General features: G+C 31.4%; 8 non-coding genes across 8 annotated transcripts; 1 reads left to right on the top strand and 7 right to left on the bottom strand.

Annotated features, from left to right (window-relative positions):
* Positions 1-210: 210 nt before the first annotated feature.
* Positions 211-282, bottom strand: TRNAH-GUG (transfer RNA histidin (anticodon GUG)). The gene has a single exon. It is a non-coding gene; the product is annotated as a tRNA-His (tRNA).
* A 4,319-nt stretch (positions 283-4,601) lies between these two features.
* Positions 4,602-4,673, top strand: TRNAH-GUG (transfer RNA histidin (anticodon GUG)). The gene has a single exon. It is a non-coding gene; the product is annotated as a tRNA-His (tRNA).
* Positions 4,674-6,371: 1,698 nt separating this feature from the next.
* TRNAH-GUG (transfer RNA histidin (anticodon GUG)) lies at positions 6,372-6,443 on the bottom strand. Its single transcript has one exon. It is a non-coding gene; the product is annotated as a tRNA-His (tRNA).
* A 1,720-nt stretch (positions 6,444-8,163) lies between these two features.
* Positions 8,164-8,235, bottom strand: TRNAH-GUG (transfer RNA histidin (anticodon GUG)). Its single transcript has one exon. It is a non-coding gene; the product is annotated as a tRNA-His (tRNA).
* A 7,648-nt stretch (positions 8,236-15,883) lies between these two features.
* On the bottom strand, positions 15,884-15,955 carry TRNAH-GUG (transfer RNA histidin (anticodon GUG)). The gene has a single exon. It is a non-coding gene; the product is annotated as a tRNA-His (tRNA).
* Positions 15,956-17,775: 1,820 nt separating this feature from the next.
* On the bottom strand, positions 17,776-17,847 carry TRNAH-GUG (transfer RNA histidin (anticodon GUG)). Its single transcript has one exon. It is a non-coding gene; the product is annotated as a tRNA-His (tRNA).
* Positions 17,848-20,898: 3,051 nt separating this feature from the next.
* Positions 20,899-20,970, bottom strand: TRNAH-GUG (transfer RNA histidin (anticodon GUG)). Its single transcript has one exon. It is a non-coding gene; the product is annotated as a tRNA-His (tRNA).
* A 1,397-nt stretch (positions 20,971-22,367) lies between these two features.
* Positions 22,368-22,439, bottom strand: TRNAH-GUG (transfer RNA histidin (anticodon GUG)). Its single transcript has one exon. It is a non-coding gene; the product is annotated as a tRNA-His (tRNA).
* Positions 22,440-24,233: the final 1,794 nt, after the last annotated feature.

Below are 24,233 nucleotides of genomic sequence, written 5' to 3'. Positions count from 1 at the left end.
AAAAAATAATTGGATGTGAATTAATTACATATTGACTTGGACCATATGATTATTAAAATTTTTTTATATTGATTTTATCAAATTTTTTTGCTTAGACCTATTTTTACAATATATAAGACTTATACAATAACTGTTACAGGTTTATTAAATATATTGATAATCTTATCGGAGATATTAAAAAAAATCTCCTCCGTGACAGTGTATTACCACTGCCGTGACCAGGATTCGAACCTGGGTTACTACGGCCACAACGTAGGGTCCTAACCACTAGACGATCACGGCTACTGGAGATGTGATGTGTGTTGTTTTTTTACGGTACTGTCTGGTCAATTTGAACCCTGTATATCTGAAACTAACTTTCACCACAATTTTAATTGAATCGTTTTGTATAAAAATATACAGTTAGAATTAATTCATATCCCGACTAATTCTTATCCTTTATAACCTCTTGTGTTTATGACTAATATATAGCAATTAATTAATATATAGCAATATACTATTACACTAAACGTAAAAATAATAAAAATAATTGTTGTTCTTCCCAAAAAAGTAAAATTTTTAAATGTTATATTTTAGAATATGTATAATTATGATAGATAATGTATATAGAGCATTCACAAAATCAATTATAGATTAACTGCAGGTTATTCTTATATATAAACTTAAAGCCTAGATATTTTAGGTATTGCTATTTCACTAATTATTTATTTTTATATAACTAACAGGTTATATACTCATTACTTCTGTTGCTTGATTTTGAAGAAATGTGCTGCCGAAACCCAACACATTTAGAAGCTTATGGTGATGCTTTATATCCCAACGGCCGGTTTTGGTTCCAAATATTTGATGGCGAGGATAAAAAATGGATTGGAGGACTGAGAAGTTTCGAAGAGAATGCAATTGAAAGACTTATTTGATGAAATTTCAACTTAAATTCCCAACAAATTTTCAGGTCATGAAAAGTGGACATCCATCCGAATCTATAGAATTCGGAATATTAATGACATACGAATATATATAACGAGCTTCCAAAGCCTAATAAATGTCTACCGACGTCAATTATATAAATTTAACCAGAAATTGTTACAAAAAGAGCCAGCAATTACAAATTGCAAGGTTTGTAAATGGTTTTAGTTAATATTTAACATTTTTAGTAATATGAATTGTACGAATTTTCCTCAATAAATGCCTTTTTAAAATTATAAATAATTATCACAATATGTGCGAGAACCTAATATTTCGATATTTGTTCGAAGAACCATGTTAAAATATTATCCAGCTCCTCTATTCTTAATCGAAAATTACTAAATGAAAAAAATATCAGAATACATGATACTTGACAAATAAAAGAAAAATCAAACTTATAACCAACAGAATATTTGAATTTCCGAACCAAACTCAATTCGTCCCAATGAAGGTTCTTCAACTATTACGCAAACAAAACAATACGCCTACTAACGTTACATATTAATATACACGCAAAGTTTGACAAAGTTGAAACAAGCGGGCATACCAGAGCCCGCCATTATGGTAATAGAAATTTGATGCAAAGCCGAAAACCAAAGGTTGTGCTCCGAAGTCTCCCCCTAACCCAATGTCAGAACGCATTCAAAACTTCTGCCTATTATACGTACGGAATATCGATTAGAGGGGGTTGAAATGTAGTCTCGCTCTTCCGGGACGCCACGTATGAACGGACATCGACGTTTAATAACATTGTCCGAGATCGAGCTTTTATTATTCTCTTTATTCCCTTTTGTCCAAACAATTTTCACAGGATGATGGGGGTGATATATTGTTAGGATGTTGTAATTCGGTCGTGTTGATTAATTGGTTCTGATTCCTTATAATTTATTTATTATGGATTATGTAAAATAATATAGCGTGAACAGACAGATCTGTTTAGATGAACAGAGTCTATTCAATATCAAATGGTATCCCTTGGAGGTCTAATTCACCTAATCAACAATTCTATATTTAATTACTGTATTTTATTTCTATTAGAGAGCATATTTTCCTTTTAATGTTTAGTATTTGTTTCCCTCCTTGCTCTGTTTCATTGTCGAGTAATTCTGATATTATTGTATTTCTCCTAAATTCTTTTGTTACTATCTGTGTACATTTTTTAAATAAAATTACATTTAATTGCTTGATTCTCGCTGATGCATTTGCCATATCTTCAAAAGAGTTAATATTAATTACCTCCTGCTCATATATTTTAATGAAATGCTCATGTATATTCTGAACTACTACATACATATTCACTTAACATATATAAACTTTCCACACTCTACCATCATCACCCTGTCTTAATATTTATCAGCATTGAATCATAATCTTATGTCAAGAGAGTTTCATACAGTTACTGTTTCTTTCTGATCGACTATCGCTGATGAAGTTCATCCAAACCGAAAAGTATTAAACCAAGTATCCAAACAGTTCTTGCTTGTATATCTTTCTTAATAAGAGTACAAAACGTCGTACAACAGTAAGTTGTCCAAACAGAAAAACGACCACATATATCTTTAGTGGTTTTTAAAAGATTATGTCAAGCAGATGTGATATATCGTATTTAATGACGGCACTGAATTTGAAGTTTATAACTAGCATTTAAATAAAAGTAAACAGAAAATAATGTATTATGAGAACTATTTTATTAATTATAAGACACCTAAAATTTTATAAAACTAAAAGTTACCGGACATATAATTTAATTGACAAGTTACGTTACATTACCTTTACCAATCCATTATTTCAAATTATTTCTTCAGTTATATGGGTTATTAACAAATACGATTAATAACGATGTATGAAAGAAGAAGCTAAATTAGATTCAATAATAAAGACGCAATTTATTAAAGTTGACTCCTAACAAGATTTACAAGTGGACTAGGAACTGGAAAATAATAGTTTAGTAGTAATAATAGCTTAATAGCTCCAAATCTGTCCATGCTAATGTTGCGTTGTGGCGAAATGACATAAACCTAATTATATTATTTGATGGTTGCCAGATTTCTCGAACAGAATCAGCTAAGTACCTCGGAATATATCACGATGGCAGTTTAAACTGGAAACATCATGTTAGACAAAAAGCAGAGCAGATTAGACTAAAAATCAAGCAACTAGTTAGTCGAAAGATACTCTCAATTTAAACTAAAATCAAAGAGATTGATTTATCAGTCAATCATAAAGCCAATTTAGACCTATGAAGTGGAAATATGGGCTTGCACTAAGAGATCAAATCAATTAGTAATCCAACGTGCTCAAAACAAAGTTTAACGATTAATTATCAATGCTTATCACTACGTAACCAGCGAAGAGCTACACGATAACCTCGAAATTAAATATATATATATATATATATATATATATATATATATATATATATACACAAAGTGGTTCAAGATTTCGCCCTAAAACATGAAATAAGGTCGCTAAATCATAGCAACATGGAGGCAATAAAGCTACTGGAACTGGACAACACAAAGGAAACCATACCATGTATACAGACAATACAGCGAGAGGAGTCCGCGATAATAGTATAAAATATTATATAGAGAATGATAATATTAAATATGATACTGTAAGGTACTGCGCACCTAAATAAACTTATGGAACTTACAAATGTGCAAATACTTTGCAATGCAATTAAGCAACTTAAATTCCATTATGCAATTTTGCTGAGAATCTAAAATGTTAGCCTACCAATGTCAATTCAAAACATGATCGAGTCAACTTCTTTATACTGAAAAGCTTAGTGTCCTTGGACCAATATTATACCTGTTCTACATCAGTAATACCCCTAAATGTAAAGGAGTAATAATAGTCATAGTTGGTACTGTACTGTACTGTAGCAACAAACATATTCAAAATTTATTTTGAAAATTTTGTGAACACAGGCACATATATATCTTTCAGCGAAACAACACTGGTGTTCATAATATTGCAAAATTCGTTAAAGACTTTTTTTCAAAACACAATATTCAAATTTTTAAGTAGCTAGTGAGCTTCCTCAATTCCAGTATTATTGTAAATTGTTGGGATAAGCTAGCACGTGTCGCACACTCAAATGCTAAACAATTTAACAATATTGAATAAATAAAAGGAGCTATCCGAAATAAGTGGGAAAATTTTGATCAAGGGTATTTTAAAAACCTGTACGAAGCTTTGCTGAAGAGACTAATGTTATCAAAAATAGAGCAGGATGCAGTCATTACTGAAGTGGAAGTTTAAAATATTGGTCTATTCTTTTCTTTTTGTTTTCACCTAATTGCTATAGTTTTGTCGTTGAATGATAAGCAGCACAATTTCAATCGGAACCTATAAGTAAACAATAGAGGTCTCATAATGTTCACAGGAATACCATGACTAGCCGTCTTTATTCTTAGAATCTAAAAACTCAATAGTTCCATGACATTTTACAAGTTCTAGTTAAGTAATAATAATAGTTAAGCTTAGCTTGTTATGTTTGAGCTTCCAGTAAGAAGAGACAGTAAATATAAACATCAGACAAAAATAATGTGAAAATGAGCGTGAAAGAAACTGTAACAAGAAATATCAAGACTGTCTATAATAATTTAATCGTTAACATGTCTCCAATAGCCGTGATCGTCTAGTGGTTAGGACCCTACGTTGTGGCCGTAGTAACCCAGGTTCGAATCCTGGTCACGGCAGTGGTAATACACTGTCACTGAAGGAGTTTTTTTTTATATATTTACAATGACATTTTTTTATTATTTGATTGTTACATTGTTACTAGTCGTTTCTGACTAACCTACAATTTTTCTTTATTATAACTTAAATCTAGGTATGAAACTAGGAGGACAGAGTAGGCCCTATCTCAGTATCTGGTGAAATACTCACTACACAAATCTCCACAAGATCAGATGGTTTGATTCTTATGAGTCTGTGTCCTATTCTGGTGGTATCCAAAAGCTGAAATACTTCAATATTCTCATGAGAATGGAGTCTTTCCTCATGCCCCCTTGCAATACTTTTGATTTCTTGACTGACTGTGGGTATCTGAAGGTTTCGATGAAGGTAATCAGTCCTATAGTATTTGGGTGCGCCCACAATACCTCTCAGGACTTTGTTCTGAAAAACTTGTATTTTGTTTATGTGACTCTTTGCCAAACATCACCATAATTGAACTCCGTATGTCCATAAAGGTTTCAGTATCTGCTCATATAATAGCATTCTATTATGTACTGATAATTCTGACTTTCTTCCAATTAGCCAGTACATTTTCCTATATTTGAATTCCAGTTCCTTTCTTTTCTTCTTTATATGCCCTTTGCAGCGAAGTTGTTCATCAAGATTCATTCCGAGATATTTAGCGTTGTTGCTATATGGAATGATAGTATTATTTAATGTTATTGGTACTTGTACAGTCTCCTTGTAGGTGAACTGCACATGCACAGATTTACTTTCATTAATTTTTATTTTAAAGCTTATGTACAACTATTTATATTGTCATTTTCCTGTTGTAATTTTCGTGAGGCTTCTTCACTTTTGTCTCTGACAGTTATATATAATCGCACTATCATCAGCAAATCTGGTCATCGCAATAGTCCCCATTTGTGGTATATCACAAGATTAGAGTAGATAAAACATTGGGCCCAGTACACTTCCTTGTTGTACACCTGCTTTAGTTTCTTTTATTGTAGAATAAGCTTCTTCTTGTTTGACTTTAAACATTCTGGTTGTCATGTACGATTTTAATAGATCGGTGTGTTGTTTTGGTAACATTTCCTGTAGTTTATGAACAAGATCTTCATGCTAAATCTTATGGAAGGCTTGTGCTACATTTAAGAATATAGCTGAGCATACTTTTTTACTTTCGTAGGCTTTTTCAACAACATCTATTATTCTGTGGACCTGGAAATTGTTGAATGCTTGTTAATAAACCCAAACTGGCGTGTTAGTATTAGGTTTTTTGCCTCTATACCATAATATAATCAACAGTTTTAATAAATCTTAGTATTATGTACTTAATTTGGAATCTCTCTAATATGATAGTATATATTTATAGTACAAATATATTTTATTAATAATGATATATTAATATTAAAAGGTACAAATCTCTGTAAAACAATAAATATGCACTGAAATGCAAGATACTTTACTGACTAACTTCTGAATTATCAAACATTTCTCTTCCTGATCACATAAATGCAAATATTAATAATTACTAACTGAACTTATGTATTAGTAACAATAATTATTTATTTAGCATTGTAAGTTGAGAAGTATACAAGTTCCACCCAAAAAAAATTATGTTGAACACTTTCAATATTAACACAAATTTATATAAATCCTGAAAATTGAAAATTAAAAAAGTAAGTTCTCTACCGTAATAGTGCATTAAATGCTGCCGTGACCAGGATTCGAACCTGGGTTACTTCGGCCACAACGTAGGGTCCTAACCACTAGACGATCACGGCTATCGGAGATCTATTTAAATTTAGTTTTCAATAATTACCTAGACGTAAACCAAGTTTGATCTGTGATTAGTGTGGTTACTTTTACTTTTGCTAAACAAACCACTTCTTTTTAAATAAACTGAATAGGACAGTAAATATTAAATCATAACATATACATAACATATGTTAAAGTCTTTTCAATATTTTTCAATATCGTAATGTGCCTGTCTAAGGTTGTAAAATATGTACAAAGGAAACATTATGTTTATATTATTGAACTTGAATTAATTATTTCCAAAAATTGGGAATTTTTAAATTAATTATTAATACATTTTTATTAGTTACATTTAATGTACAATTTATTTTACAATAATATAAAACTAGAGATACGAACAAAACAAATCTAATTTATTGCTCGGCACCGACTTCAAAGTCATCTGTTCGTAGTAGCTCAAATAATATTGTAAATAGATAAATAGGTTTAGGCACGTATTAAACTAAATTGTGTCTATACAGTAGAATATAGAATACGTGTAGTAGATAGGATAAATAGGGTTTTTGTTTATTTTTATTTAGTTATTATAACGATTGTTATGTACATATTTTAGTTTAAAATGTTTTTGTTTGTGTTTATTTTCAATAAGTTCCTTATTTATTTTTTTAAGTCCGTTCAATATTTTTATTAAAAATATTTTATTTTCCTCTTTTTAGTGTTAAATATTTACTCAATAAATTACGCAGTTATCTAATTTAATATTACAATGGGTAGGCCAAATAAAAGCGCAGCCCATATGCGGAAAAAAGGTATAAAGAAACATTGATTGAAAATAAGGAACACTTCAGGCACCCCCTCCGCTACCTAGCCTAGGTCATTTGACATATGTTAAAAGTAAATTAGAACAAAAAAACATTCTCGGAGACCTCCGTTTGGGAACTAAACGTATTAACAATTACACCATAGAATCAATTGTTTCTATTATTTCTACGAGTTTATATATTCTATATTTAGTGCTTAAATAGCAAACTGAATACCTTTTGCACTGATCAACTTCCGATTTTCCGTCACATCAGCTCAACAATAATACTATACCCAAATATCTGATTATTTTAGATAAAAAACATGTGAAAACTTTGTACGTGCCTTTGAAATTAGAGCGTATCACTCAATTTCCTATCCTACAGATCCTACATGGTTTCAATAGGACCACGTCGGAGGTGCACCCTTTCCAATAAGAAAAATAATTTGAAAATCGATCCATAATTGACGGAGAAATCGGCGGAGATACATTAAAAAAAATATATACTGCCTAACATAGAACCTCCTCCTTTTTCGAAGTCGGTTAAAACGAGTCTATTGTTAGCGAGTAAGAGACGCAAACATAACAATCCTCTAACATAACAATGGTGCGTCACGTTTTGTCGGAATTGTGAAGATTACATATTTCGTGCTCAAATTGGAAGTTCTGCCGCTCCTCGCGTACTCACTTGTAAATTCTACTTGTGCAACATCCTCAAGTAACCACTTGTTCAGATCGATGCAGACTGGCTTATCTCTCATCGCCAAATCAACATCGTTCTTTCGACGCGGTATAGCCATGCTCTCAACAAAATGGAAGAAAGTTGCAGAAAATGACGAAAAATAATCTAATTTATATATTCACCAATTTTCCTCAATAAAGGTTCTGATATGGAAAATTAAAATAAAAAAGAAAAAGTCTCCCCGTGACAGTGTTTCAACCACTGCCGTGACCAGGATTCGAACCTGGGTTACTACGGCCACAACGTAGGGTCCTAACCACTAGACGATCACGGCTATCGGAGACGTGAAATTCGATTTGTCATATTAGAAAGCCTTGAAATTTTCAAGACTAGTGTTTCGCTATGCTCTATTTAATTTTGCTTATTATACTTTCTATTTTACCTTAACACGTAACCACCAAATATCTTTAAACTATTATCTATATTATATGTCAGAGAACGTCTAATACTATATATTATCAGCATTTATATGAACATATTTTAACAGTTTAATTAAAAGAATATTTTCTAATTAATTTCATAGATTTTTATGCAAATTTCAATCCACTTACGATAACTTCTGCAGATATTGTGAATTAATTTTAGAATTTTATACTCAGAGTATTTATAGATTCAAAATTCGTTTAGTTTGTTGGATATTTGTGAATATATGATGTAGTGTTTTTAACAACCATTAACAGTGTTACTGTTCCTGACAAAATATTTTTATATTTAGATAAGGTGAAAGAAAATGCAGAATGTATTAGTTATAGTGCCCAATGGGTGTTCTATAGTTTTAATTTAAAATGTTTATATTATTATTTTATTTATATTTCTCTATTTTCATGTTTGTATTGTAATTGCAATTTTCATGTTGTATTCACATTTTCTCAATATTATTTATTTCAAGAACAACTTTTCTTATTTTCAAAATGATGTATCATATAACAAGATTATGAGCTGTCTGCAGGGTTAGCTAAAATTTGTAACCTGTGATTTTGTAATAAATTTTTAGCTGTAATTTGTAAGAATTTTGTAACCGTATTCAGAAATCTCTCGCACATAGACAGCAATTGACAGCACAGTTGTACTCGTACCAAAATTCTCGTTGTGTGTCTGGGTTACTAGAAGGCAGATGTATTAAAAACAAAAACAACTAAAAGCAAAACAGTAAAAAACAGAACGAAAGCTTTCTTTTCCAAGATGAGGGTGTTCAAAGTGAGCGAATTCCTTTAATAAGGATTGTATTTTAGCATGGACATGGCTTTTGGTAGTAAGTGATAAATTTAAGGGATCTTATGAACTCTTACATCAAGCTTCCAGACAGGAAGGTGTGTTTTTTGTATTTCAGACCAGATGATTGTGGGTCCAACTATAAGTTTTTCATTAAAGTCTACATGGATAATTAATCTGAAATACACAATACATGTATGTTCACAGTTTATTTGCCGTAATCTATTGAAGTTCTACATTGAAGTCAGCCATTACTCAGTCCATATTGGAATCTTCAAGAAAAGCTAGAAGTACAACACACAAGTATTGAAAACATTTGAAAGCAAAAAATATGCACTGAAGATAGTTTACTAACTAACTTCTGAATCATCAAGCATTTCTTTTCCAGATGACATAAATGCAAATATTAATAATTACTAACTTAACTTATGTATAAATAACGATAATTATTTATTTAATATTGTTAAGTTGACAAGTTAATATGTTCCACCTAAAAAAAATTGTGGTGAACACTTTTAATCTTAAGTACAAATTTATATAAATCCTAAAAATTTAAATTAAAAAACTAAGTTCGCTACCATAATAGTGCATTATTAAGCGCTGCCGTGACCAGGATTCGAACCTAGATTACTACGGCCACAACGTAGGGTCCTAACCACTAGACGATCACAGCTATTGAATATTTGTTTAAATTTAGTTTTCAATTATTACCTAGACGTATAAGGAGTTTGATCTGTGATCAGTGTTATAACATATACATAACATATGTTATGCTCTTTTCAATCTTTTTAATATCGTAATGTACTTGTCTAAGGTTGTAATATGTACAAAAGAAACATTATATTCATATAATTGAACTTATTTCAATTGTTTAACATCTTTATAAGTTACAGTTAAAGTTCAATTTACTTTACAATATTATAAAACTAGGGATTTATCTAGGAGAACACACTGGTTCATATTTAGTCTCTATAGAAATATAGTTTACATATAAAAAAATACTATGCTTTTTTCTGTTCAATATATATCTCGGTACTACATAACATAAAATACACGTAATGGGTAGGTTAAATAAGGTTTTGTTTATTTTTATTAAGTTATTAGAATGATTATTATGTACATATTTTATTTTAAAATGGTTTTTTGTTTTAAAATCTAAATTCTATTCTATTTACTCTTATAACTCCTGAATCAAGTTTCCAGGCAGGAAGGTTTGTTCTTTGTATTTTAAACCAGATGATTATGGGTCCAATTACAAGTTTCTTATTAAAGCCTACAAGGATAATTAGCTGAAGTACACAATATATGTATATTCAGAGTTCATTTGGCGTTACCTATTGAAGTTCTACATTGAAGTCAACAATTGCTTAGCCCACATTGGAATCTTCAAACACTAGAAGTATAAATATAATGTGTTTTTCAAAGGAAGTAAATTAGAAAGTTTGAAAACTGAAAATTATAACATGTGTTTCTCCGCAGATTCTTTCGAAACAGACCAATCAGCTTCATGTAAATATGAACAAGACAGTACCACACCAAAAAGAGTAAGAATTAATGTATATGTAATATTGCAACCACGATTTTTATATATCTTTATATTATTCCACTATTATTATTATGTTATGTCACCTATACGTCAGATTTATGTTAATTCATTAGAGAATGATGATATATCTTGATTTTTCACACACGTCATCTTGAACACTTAATTTAAATACATTATTAATCCAATTTCATGAAGCCAAATTCAAGTATTACTGAATGTAATTATTATCTGGAACATACTTAACAGGACACACATATAATACGAATACAGATATATAATAAGAAAAATAACAAATAACAAGTGCTGCTTGTCTTGGCAGATGAGACAAGTTAATAGAATTAGGGCCATTTTACATATATTTTCATATTACCTTAGTGAAAATTTTAACTAATTTTTCGACTTTTTTAAACAGAGGTACCTGGAGACGTGAAATTCATCACAGCTAAAGGTAGCATGGAACAAGAAAAAATAGGGCTAAAATTTTTATCTAATATGCGCTACAAATAAGTAAATCCCAATAAAAGAGAGGCTGAAATCAAGTAACCAAGAATAGTCGTCAGATCGGTGACACAAAATAAATCAACAAATATTTTAGGCTCTATTTTCACTGGACGTGGCGGACGCGCTGCTTATTCCAATTCTTATATGGTAAATTATTCGTAGTTTCTGTGGTATGTAAATCAATCACAGACGCATAATTTTTAAAATCTAAATTTCGCAGCACTGTACTGCAAGATGCCGGCAAAACAATTCTAAATCAGAAGAGAAAGCTCTACATTTTGTTTTAAAATAACATTAAAACAGACAGCGAGTGTGACACAAGTTATTTAATTTAATTTTTTTATTTTTTCTTTAGTTATTTAAGATTTTGTGTTACTTTGGATTATTCCCGTATTGTTTGAACTGTTACTATAAAGCATGGCGTAAAACATATTAAGCCTAATGGCAAGTTTGGATAAAAAAAAATTAAGACTAATATGAACCATGTAAAGTTACATTTTACATTTTTGGAGAAAGAACAAATTAATGTGTCGGCTTTATCGAGAGGTATCTACAGTTGTGAAAGAAATCCGACATATGCGAAAATTTCATCCCAACATAGATTAATAAAATTCAGCCCGGCTTGGTGGCGCAGTGGTAAAGGCGATTGGACGGTCCTCCTACCTGTTGCTATAGCCGCGGGTTCGAATCCTGCTAAGGGGTCGTAAATTTATGTTTGTGGTAAGTTTGGCAAAAATGTAAAATCCGACCAGGAAAATGATCCCAGTGACGCCAGTAACCAGGCTGGGTAAGACCGGATGTCTTCTGGGTTGATTTCTAAATTTGGTCACTCGTCAGTCGGTAGGCTTAATGCTGAGGACAGCGGTTTGGAGCCCACGTTTAACTGTAGGTCCAGTCCAAATAAACCCCTAGCTATTAAAAGGAGACTTTGGAATATATTTAAAAAAGAAATAAAATTCAGGAATAACAAGAATCGTTTATCCTCTTTGTTTAGAAGGCGTTTAGATTTTCGCAAGCAACATTTTATGTAATTTAATATGAACACAGAATACAAAACAGCTAAGAAAAATTGTTCTTGCTTAAGAACTTGTAGTAATTCATATTTTTTTTTAACTTTGTATCAATTATTTTGATTAATTACTTTATAGACCTAAGTTTCGAAAATTCATCAGTTGCTTTGATTATTGTGAATACATTTCTTTAATATACGATATTAAATTGTAAAAAAGAAATAAAAACGTATCGATACTTTGTAGATAATTGAAACTTACTGGAAATTATATTTAATTAAATGTTATTTAAAAAGGTTATTGATTGTTAGTTCCTCAGGTAATTTACATATAATTTAATGTCTTAATGCACAGACATATTCCGTGAATTAACATTATATATCAAATATATTAATGATCTTAAGTTTTTGTACCAGAACATATCCTTTTTAAATTATTCTCTTTAGTTTATTGTGAGAGAAACACGATATACCTAATAAATTTTAGTCGAATTTCGACCACTACCGCCCAATGACCCCAATCGATAGTACATAATAATTCTAATATTTGATAAGGTTTTTCTTCTGTTTTGAAAATGTTTCATTCAAGTGTAAACTAACATTTAAATATATTTTTTGTTAATATGATTTATGAAATTTTCCTGCTATACTTATTCACACATTTGTTAATTTTATGTTTTAATATCTAACATTAAACTGCCATGTAATAAAGTTTTCTATCATGTTGTAAACGTTTAACTCAGGTTTATAAAATACAAGAAAATCTGAGGTGAAGAAAATGTGACAATGGGAAATATCGTCAGCTTCCGAACTATATTAAATTATATTTTTATAGAGGTAGAATTACTAACAATCGTTTTATTTCTGGTTAAATAAATTTCCGTGGCACAAGTAGCGATGATCACCTAGTTGCTAGGTCCCTACGTTGTTATAGTAGTAAGCAAAGTTCGGACTTTTATCGGACAAGAGTAGTAAAACACTAGTATGTTGGGTATATATTTTTATAATGTCAATCATCACACTTTTCACTAAAAAATCTCCAAATTTATAATTTACAACCAAAAATTATTAGGGATAATTATGAATTTACATGGCTGACACTATTTTTTCACGAACAAACGTTTATATCTAAATTATTACACGGTTAATTAGCGTTGTAAATCATGTTGCAAGCGCGGTTTGAATAATATGGGCTTCACTCCAAGATTATGTTATTACCCGCCATAAAAGTGGGCCATGATTTAACGGGTATTATCGTTTCGGGCACAGGAATTTATTGTTCTATCCAAACGTCGATAAAATCGAAGCAATCAAGCCATTTGACTATATAATCTCGATAGTTTTTGCGGCATTTCCTCAATCATATTTCGGCATAACACGTTCTGATTTACGAGTTTCGTAACTCAATTGGTACCGTAAAATTTTTAACATGTTTGTTACTGTTGATAGTTTCCTTTTGGATATTATAACTGAATAGAGTTGGGAACTTTATCCCTCAGGAATTTTGTTACATGTATTGATAAATAATAGTAGAACTAAATATTGTTTATTATGATATATGTAAGTTATGAAATGTGAAACGGTTTGAAACACTAATTTACTTTAAAATACTATTTCATTCTAAGGAAAGAGTTGGCGACTTTCGGACGGCGACACAGAACCACAACAGTTTTTATCTATTATAAAACAAATCAAACCCTTATGTCAACGTATGAAACCCCAGCTTCTTACTGATTATGCAGCCTACACCTGCTGTTGCTTTCTTGCTTTTATCTACTTCACTATACAATGGCGTATACCGTTTCTCATTTTATGAATCTTAGACCCTTCATTTTCTGTTCATCATGTTTCATCTGCTACCGCTATTATTTTGAACCATACCTATTCAAATTTGTCTTCCTGTTCTCTTTCCTATCCCTTCATCCATCTTCGTATCGGTTTCCTGCTTCCCATTTTCCCAATTCTCATTTTCTCTATTGATTGGGCGTTGCACCCTTTCCCTTCATCATATTGCTGAACTTTTTGTGTTTTTTTCATATCCTTACTATCCACTATCTTTCCCCATCAGATGTTTTTCGAATGCCTGTCTCCTGTCCTACTGTCATCTCTTTTCGGTACTTTTTGCATGTGTCTCTGTTCTAGAGGTATATCTCTTATTAATGTATATTCTGTATCTTAATTTGGTCATTTCTTGATCCGAAACCGGATAGGGGAATCCTGTTACGGATACCAGGTCGCGGAGACTCGCCGGAAAAAGCGAGTTGGACTGGTTAAGTGGAGACTACCTCTAGGTTATCCATTAAAACGCCCTATCAGCTGATCCTATGTCCCTAACTGATAGTTCTTACTGTTGATAAGGGGGTATCGTGACCGGTAACACTCTTAATAGGCACGAGAGCCAGGCAAGGATATGCCGTCGTTATCACACCATTCAGCTAACGGTACCTGCGTTAATCGCTCGACGAGAAAGGTCGAGGAAATTGGGCGACAGGGCTAAAGGTCGAGGAAATTGGCTAGCCGAATTAAGGCAACAAAGAACCGGATGTGGCGCCTAAAATATCCGCCAGCTCGTTAATAAGTCTATTAGAGTAGAGTTCGGATACAAAATTGTAAACTTGGGTGACTTGATTGATGAATTTGATTGTTGCTGACGAACCAGGCGGCATTGATTATTCTCCTGAGAATGTTGTTCTGAAAAACTTGAAGACGTTCTTGTTGAAATGTAACTTTGGCCTGGGTTTTCTGTGAATTGACTTGCAATCTCCAGAAATGTAACCACTGGACCGTCTCATCGAGTTGTTACTGAAGTCTGCCTTGGATATACGGTCCTACTCTTGAAAACAAAGTAAGCAATGTCGTCTGCATAAAAAGTTGCCTCAACTTGTGGTCTCCTAGGGATATCTATTGGGCAGATCTTTTTTCCCTGATATTTTTATGACACTTATAGGAGTGTCCAAATTTGATTTTAGGAAGGCCCAAAAAATAAATTTTCCCACTAACCTTATCCAGCTCTACACAATTATATCCTCTTTGTCCCCTTTGTCAGCCTTTTCCAAATGGTTCCAAATGGTTTATTTCCTGAGCAATAAAGGGAGTGCTTATATGGCCGGACTATTATGGAAATTCCCATTCCATTATTCTCATTTTCGAAAAGTAGTTTTCCAGAATGTGGTCCATCTTTAACATCGATTTCACCTGAATAGAACGAAACCAAAACTTCGCTTATAGTATATCTACAGTATCATAACCATATATTTTGCCAATGTTCATCTTTGACGTCAATTTAAACAAAATTATGTCAACGATTCACAATATGGTTAAATAGATATTTCTGATGCTAAATACCAGCTTTCTATTACATTTAGAGGGCGAGATAGAGTTGGAGTAATTAATCTAATAAAAAATAATAGATTTGTTTTACTAGACTTAATATTTCACCCTCGACTTTCGCCATTAAGTTATATTTAATGAGTTTATAATATTTAATTTTGCCTTTTGATTAGACTATAGTATATGTCATCTGTATATAATACAATTTTCAAATGTATTAAAATTCAAATTACATATTGTGTTTAATTATTGTGATTTTTAGAACATTTTAAAACATATAATAAATATTTGTTTAAAATAAAAGTTACCTCCACCTGCGACCATTGCCGTGACCAGGATTCGAACCTGGGTTACTACGGCCACAACGTAGGGTCCTAACCACTAGACGATCACGGCTACCGGAGATACTAAACTTAGTAAGTTATTGCGATTGAATTGATAGTATATTTTTCGTTTATATTTGTCCTACTTCCACCACTTACCAATTACATTTAAACTGTTTTACTAATCATATATAACAAAGCAAGTAATGTCCAGTAATTACTGGTGTATATAATTTCTTAACAACTTATGGGTATTTATGGGAATATTATATGTTATATGCATTAATTAACATTTTTAATTTATTTGTTTAATTACTTATTATTTTTACTTACGATTGTTAGATGGTGAAAAAATTATAATATTAATATAAAAATTAGTACATACTTATTAAGATAATTCCGAAGATTGATCGACCTGACCAACTCATCCGTTCCGCCTATCAGAAATCATCATTCGATCTTTCATCTTATTCAAACTCTCAAAGTGAGCCAGTTCCTGAAAGCATTAAGTCACAAATCCGACTCAAGAATGGTCTCTATTGCAGAGCTCGTGCCACCCTTAACTTGGTGGACAAAATTGGGAACAACAAAGTAAAATAGGAAGTGAATGAAACCATTAAAGCTTGGCTATCCGAGAAATGGAACTCATTTCTAGCGGACCAAAGGCTGCATGGCCCCACAACTTTCTGGCTACTCTCTAAAAGCCACATTGGGAAGGCGCAAAACGTTATAACCCCTGAATATCAACGCAGATGGGAACTTTCGCAGTCACCGACCACGAAAACGCCGAGCTCCTCGCTAAAACCTGATGGAACGCCTCTATCCTGCTACAAATATAAATGTTACCGAGAAAGAGGAAATCAGTGCCTTCAAGTTAACTTCTAGACCATCTAGTTACTTCTAAAATATACACGCAAATGGTCAGCAAGATTCAGGGTTTCGATAATATCTCGATAGTCCAAATCAAAAAAGCAGCTGAATTAACTAATATTATCAACGCCATTCTGAGGCTGCCTCTTCCCATTGACATGGAAACATGCATTCATCACAGTTACCCCCAAAAAAGGAGCTAAGTCATCACCCTCTAACTACAGACCTATCAGCCTACTAAGTTCCATTTCCAAGCTTGCTGAAAGAGCAAATCTTTATGCTCTTATGATTATTATGATTTTATGAAGACAAACAATCATTCCAGATGAGCAATTCGGGTTCCGCGCCAAACACCCAGCCGTTCATCAGGCCCATCCCAAAAATCAACTGTGCTTTTAACACCGATGTGAAAGACGTCAATGTGAAAAAGTCAGAAGAAGCTACCTATCTCAGTCTTGTCTTCGATTGCAAGTTTAGGCGGAACTCCCGGATTCAAAGGTCCCTCCAGAAAGGTCAAGTTATTGTCAATTTGCTGTTCCTGTCCATCAGGCATAAAGTAGTTTTTCGAAAATAGTCATCTAGCCTATTGTTAATCCTAAAATAATATTTTTTCTTTCTTAATATGTATGCTATTTTATACCTGTATTTTATTTTTAATTTTTTGTGGAGTCAACAATTACTTTTGTTGATGAGATGATCTATTGACTATGAATTTATTCTAGTATTAGAAATTAAATACAAAAAATTCCTTAACTAAGTCATTGTAGGAACTAAACTTCTACTGGATGATTTTGGCAACACTGTTCTTACCGTAATATAATAAAACTTAGATTGTTTCACTTTTCAATTAGACTTCATGTATTTTTCAGAATTTGATCTCCAAATTCAAAAATATTATTGAAGGTACACTTCAAATTACTATTGTATATTTGGTAACATTCATTATATTAGATATATTATATATTATTATATTAGATATAAAGAAATTAAAAAAAAGTCTCCCCGTGACAGTGCTTCAAACACTGCCGTGACCAGGATTCGAACCTGGGTTACTACGGCCACAACGTAGGGTCCTAACCACTAGACGATCACGGCTATTGGAGACATGTTACGCTTTTTGTTAAACTCGAAAGCTCTGAGCTACTATACCATTTTGTTTCATGCTCTATTTTATCGTTATACTTATATTATTATACTTTCACTTTATCTCATTCGAGCTATTCGATCTACGAAAGCATATATATCCTATAAAAAATACATTATATCGATATTTTTTCTTAATACAAAATTGATTCCCGTCCCGAATAGGTGATTATAAGTAACAGTTTTTTAAGCTTCTGCAGCATCGTTAACTAATAGCATAACTATGCGGATGCGATATCAATATTGACATATAATTTAAAATATTGCTCAGTGTGTCAATTAAAATACCAAGAGCTTCCCTTTAATGCCTTTTAATCGGCGATCTTTCAAGATCATATCTTATGACTGTTATATTCCAATATTTTTACAGGGAACAAAAATAACATTTTTACAAAGAATAACTCTCACATATCAAGTTTAAAAACTTCTAAATGAACAATGAATTAACACATAGAAATAGACACAAAAAATTATTTTGTTCTTTAAAAATGAACAAAAATAAATAAAAATTTTATATTAATGATAATACAATTATGGGTTCGAGAATATATAAATCTGAGCGTCTAAAAAAGGAATCGTCATTTCGTAGTGATTGAGTTAACTCTAGTAATTATGAAGACCTGTTACACGATGATATATGCTTCAATTGTTTAATCTGACAATGAATATATACATTTCTAATAAGGCACCACTATTATACACAATAGTAAAAAAATGATCAAATTGGTTAAGGCCAGAAGGAAATATTTTGACGATCTTAGAAAACTCACTCAACTTTTTAATAATAAACTTTCCTGACTGTATGTCTTTAATAATGTTTTCCATTAAACAACATTTTCTTGTAATACATGTTTTACATGTTTTATAATGAATAATAGCACAATGTAATAAAATGGTAAATATCAAGAGAAATGGCAACGCCTTTCTTCTTGATCAAGTCTATATTAGAAAGACGTATTAATGATTTGGCCAGGTTCGAACAGCTCATGATGAATACGCCTTTTTCAAACCCAGCAAACTCATCTTCCATGTAGTGCTATTTTGTTTCCTTGTTGCTGTGATCCAAAAATGGAGACTCGCTTTATTTTGTATATATTATTTATATTTTAAGGAATTTTCATTAGGAGAATAAACGAACAAAAAATAAAAAATATAAATAGTATATACTAACAAAAATATAAACACTTGGTAGTTGCGGTATCACGAGCTGGAGACAGGGAGATAGATAGCAGAATGTCATAGGAAGCAGGTAAACGAAAGATCAAGATCGATAGTTAGATGAATTTAAACAAGATTTGTAAGAGGAAGACGAAAGATGAAACTTGAAATAAACTTGATGAAATTATTTACTCCATAGAATGTAAAAATTGATTTAAAACAGCAATACCCAGTCATTAGCTGTAAAGCTTAATTTAGTTCATTCAATTCCATATTTAGATATATTAAATAGTGTACCTGATATTTGTGCAATAAGTTATTGAAAAAAGGGAAAATATTGATAAAAATGTGGCCGAATCATATTTTTTAGTTTACGTTTCTGGTGTATTATATTGGATTATTGATTATAATTATGAAATATATATTTCAAGGAATTAGTTATTTAATTACTTATCGGATTCTCTATATGACTTTATGGTATTTTATTGATTATCATCCCCTATTTAACCCCCCTCTGTTCGATTAGAAAGAAGAGCTTCTCTAATTATATCCTAATAGTTGCTAATATATTAAAAATTAAATACTATTTCACTTTTTATCATTTACTAGCTACCCGCCCCGGCTTCGCACGGGTGCAATGCTGATACTAAATTAAATACACTACAGAAAAAATATGAACGTTGTATATAAAAACATAGCGGCCCGCTCCGACTTTGCACGGGCATAAAATATATAAGCCTATGTCACTCAATGAAAACATGGTTAAAATCGATCCAGTATTTTTGGTTCATTCATTACTGCCCTTGGCCTGCACCCATTAAATTTGGAGTAAAACAATTCCTCTTCCCCTATACTTACTATGAAGATTTCCTGCTATCTTTGGAATATCTAAATTCATACAATTTTTATTACGTTACACATTTTTAAACGCAAATTTTAAATTTGTAATATCTCCGAAAATATTTGTTTAATTTACATGCTGTAAGGGACCATATTGATCTATATTAATTGCACACTGTATTTAAGGTACTTAATTCGCTAAGGATTAATGCCGTATTGCTTAAAATAGCTTCGTAAATAAGCCATTTTCTCACGTAAAAAGTAAACAATAAAAATGGTTAATGTGGGTTATCCCTAAAAGATAAACATATACCATTAGGGACTTTTTTGTAGACCTTTTTATGGTGTACAATACTGTAGTACATTAATTTGATCTAACTCGTAGGGTTAGGCAGCGTTTTTGCTAATTGCTAAATAAGCCTAAAAAATAGGTTAATTTACGACATCACGTTAGAAACCTCTAAAATTAGCAATGTTGTCTTAGTATATTATGCATGTATTATACATATAAACCTTCCTCGTGAATCACTCTATCTATTGAAAAAAACCGCATCAAAATCCGTTGCGTAGTTTTAAAGATTTAAGCGCACATAGGGATATAGGGACAGAAAAGGCGACTTTGTTTTATACTATGTAGTGATATTATATATTAAATATAAATGTGTATTCAGTGTAGAATGAAATAGTAATATATATATTTTCTATTTATATCACAGTCAAGATAGTTTATTTACCTAGAATTTTTACCTAATATTTTTAATTAGATTCATTTTATTGATATAAGATTCTTGATAATTACTATAATTTATATTGAATATAATTTCAAATTATACCAGATATTGAATTATGGATCCTTATTAGTTTATGGATACTCCATATTATGGAAAATAAAAATCGATTGAATTACAAACATGTTCTAATAAATATGAGAAAAATCACCATACAATTTTGTATACATTTCTTAGCAAAAATATGTACTCTCCTTCCGCGAAAGTGTATTACCGCTGCCGTGACCAGGATTCGAACCTGGGTTACTACGGCCACAACGTAGGGTCCTAACCACTAGACGATCACGGCTATCGGAGACATCATACGCGTTTTATTAAATTCGAAAGCTCTGAACTTGTATAACATTTTCTTTCATGCTCTAGTTAGTTCTTGGTATATAAATAGTTGTACTTTCACATCATCTCATTCCAACTATTCGATCGATCAAGACATATAGTTCATATAAAAAATACATTATATCGATGTTTTTTCTCAATACAAAAAATAAACCAAGAAATCTGCGGAAGAGGTGATTCCCGTCGAGATAATATTCTCGGAATCCTTTTTAAGAAACTTTTTCATTTATAAGTAAAAGTTTTATAAGCTTCTGCAGCATCGTTAATGATTATCTCGCTACTCGTTTACTTGTTTCAGAAGAGAGGAACTTTTCAAAGTTTTATTAGCCAGTTTGAAGTTGGAGTTGTACAATTTTGAGATAAATCCCCGAAAGGTTGTAGATAATATTATGTTTAACTTTTTCTTGTTGATTTAGTATATAATTTGATATAAACCGTATTTCTAGCCTTGCAAGAAAATATGTTAAAATATTACTCAGTGTGTCAATTAATATACCAAGAGCTTCCCTTTAATACCTTTCAATCGACGACCTTCCAAGATTATATATTTATGATATACCATGATTGTTATACGATCTAAATCATACAGTTTGTACATTTGGTTAATACAGTTTGTGGACGCCTGTTATATTCATATATTTTTACAGAGAACAAAAATAACCTTTTTAAAAAGAATAACTCTCATATATCAAATTTAAAAATTTCTAAATAAACAATAACTACTAACTGAAATACTAAATTGTAAATGTTAACAAAAATATAAACATATAGTAGCTGTGGTATCACGAGGTGAAGACAGGGGATAGGTGACAGGATGTCATAGGAAAAGGGTAAACGAAAGAACAAGATCGATAATTAGATGAATCTTGTTTTGTTGATCTGGAAATTGATTTAATAACAGAAATGGCCACTCATGAGGTGTACAAGTTCATTAAATATCATTAATTAATCATTCAATTCCATATATATATATATATATATATATATATATATATATATATATATATATATATATATATAGTAATATATATTTTCTACATATATCATAGACAATATTTTTTATTTACATAGAATTTTTACCTAATTTATCCGATTAGATTTATTATATTGATATAATATTCTTGATAATTACTATTATTTATGTTGAATATAATTTAAAATTATACGAGATATTGAATTATGGGTGATTATGGTATTAATTTATAGATAATATATATTATGAAGAATAAAAATCGATTGAATTACAAACATGCTCCAATACATATGAGAAAAATTCTACAATTTCATACAATTTTGAAATATTTCTTAGCAAAAAAATGTACTCTCCATCCGTGACAGTATTTTAAGTACTGCCGTGACCAGGATTCGAACCTGGGTTACTACGGCCACAACGTAGGGTCCTAACCACTAGACGATCACGGCTACCGGAGAGATGTAAAAATTTGTGCAGCGGAACTTTCTTCGGCTAATGTAATCTCTTACAGATAACAATTTCACTTTCACTTCTATATCACGTTAGATTTAGATTGTATATTATATAGGGTGTCCAAAAGTTGACACAATATATTAATTTTCCGTCATTTGTGTGGTCATGTACTGGTATCCGGAAAAAAAGATTTTAGAACTGATTGTTTGGGGTTAATAAATATACGAGAATTCAGCACAATATTTTAAAACAATGAAAAGTTGGTGGCCAGAGTTCACTAATTTCATGCAAAGTATGGCAGGAATATTGATACAATTTTGTTAATTAAAACATTCTTGAAAACTTGAGCATTTGATGATGGTAGAAGACTCAATAGTCACCCAACAAGTTCTATATATAATGTATAGTATATCCAAAGTTGCTGTGAACATACATCATCAATATGTTTAATCTATTGCCTACCGAAAATTGTAAATTCGTTTTAAAATCAGATAATATTTTATCTGTCATTTTATTATAGCTAAAAAGAGATACAATGTCTGATACGTTCGAACACGTAAACGAGCCTGCCTGTCAAAGTCGTCCGGTAGTCAAACGTATGAAAAATTCTTCAAAACAATAGTGATAAGATGTTATAAACCGGCATATGTTGTCCTAACGCCTTGCTTGTTTTGATAAATTTCAAATCGCTGTCAGACAAAACAGATTGCCTCTCTAATCAGTTACTCGGACAGGTACAAGATAATGCAGGCTCCCTCTTGCCATAAAATTCGTTAGGGAGGTTAGCATTTTTACTGCTGAATGTTAATTTGCTGCGGTTTCTATTGAAAATAATTTTTAGAGTGTTGCAGCTTCACTGAATATTAGTATGGACACGGTCACTGAATTCAAGGTGACGAATCAAGATCAGCTTGATGTTAGCACTATCAGAGATTAAATATATGATGAGTATAAAAACAGTGAGAAGTTTTTTCGATATAAACATAATTTAATATAAATTAGATGAGATGGGACATGGATATTTCAGAATGGAACCAATACACCCAACGGTGTTTCATGGCAAGATGATAATAAAAATAGTTTTAAGACAACTAGCGTTGATGGAAAAAGTTAAGCGTTGGAATAACAATTGATTAGGTTTTATTAGTTATAACATTTATTAATAATTCATTGCAGATATATTGTGCTTCATGCTGGAAAGAGGAAAGGTTAATGGCACTTTCGGTTAGGATGACTTCGATCAGACACATTGAAGAAGAAATTGAGAAATGTACAGCTTAGTTATTCACTTGAATGAAACTATCTGAATACGGGATTATGACTCAAGCTGATTATTTGGAAGACAGGGTGATGAGAGGGAAAAAACTAAAGGTGTATGTATAATTAATATACGATAATTGTAGGAAATCGTACTCTAAAGAGTACGAAACATTTATGTCTCAAAATAAAAACCAACTGTTTTGCAGATATGGCAAGTACATTATTGAGAATTCAGTGATTAATTCTATCAAAAATGGTGTTCACAGGCAGTAGCAGAGGAAATTCAAAATACAGTGATATCGAAATGGCTTGACAAAGAAACACACCATAGAAGGTAATAAGAACTAAACGTAAAAAGGTAAATATGCTCACTAATGAATGTAAAATACATTTCTTGGATATGCAATTGTGGTTGGGTGGATTACTACGCCTCTAGGGGGCAACCACATCATAAAGAAACGCGCCTAGAACCCTAATTCATGAGTGGTGTGGAAAAGAGTTCAATGTAAAGATTATAATTTATTGTGGCT

This window comes from Rhynchophorus ferrugineus, unplaced genomic scaffold (assembly GCF_030347505.1).
Source record: "Rhynchophorus ferrugineus isolate W39M unplaced genomic scaffold, kcgeb_rfMv2 rfM8, whole genome shotgun sequence".
Lineage (NCBI taxonomy): Eukaryota > Metazoa > Arthropoda > Insecta > Coleoptera > Curculionidae > Rhynchophorus > Rhynchophorus ferrugineus.
Note: the sequence above shows the minus strand (reverse complement) of the source record. Positions and strands in the feature narration are given on the sequence as shown.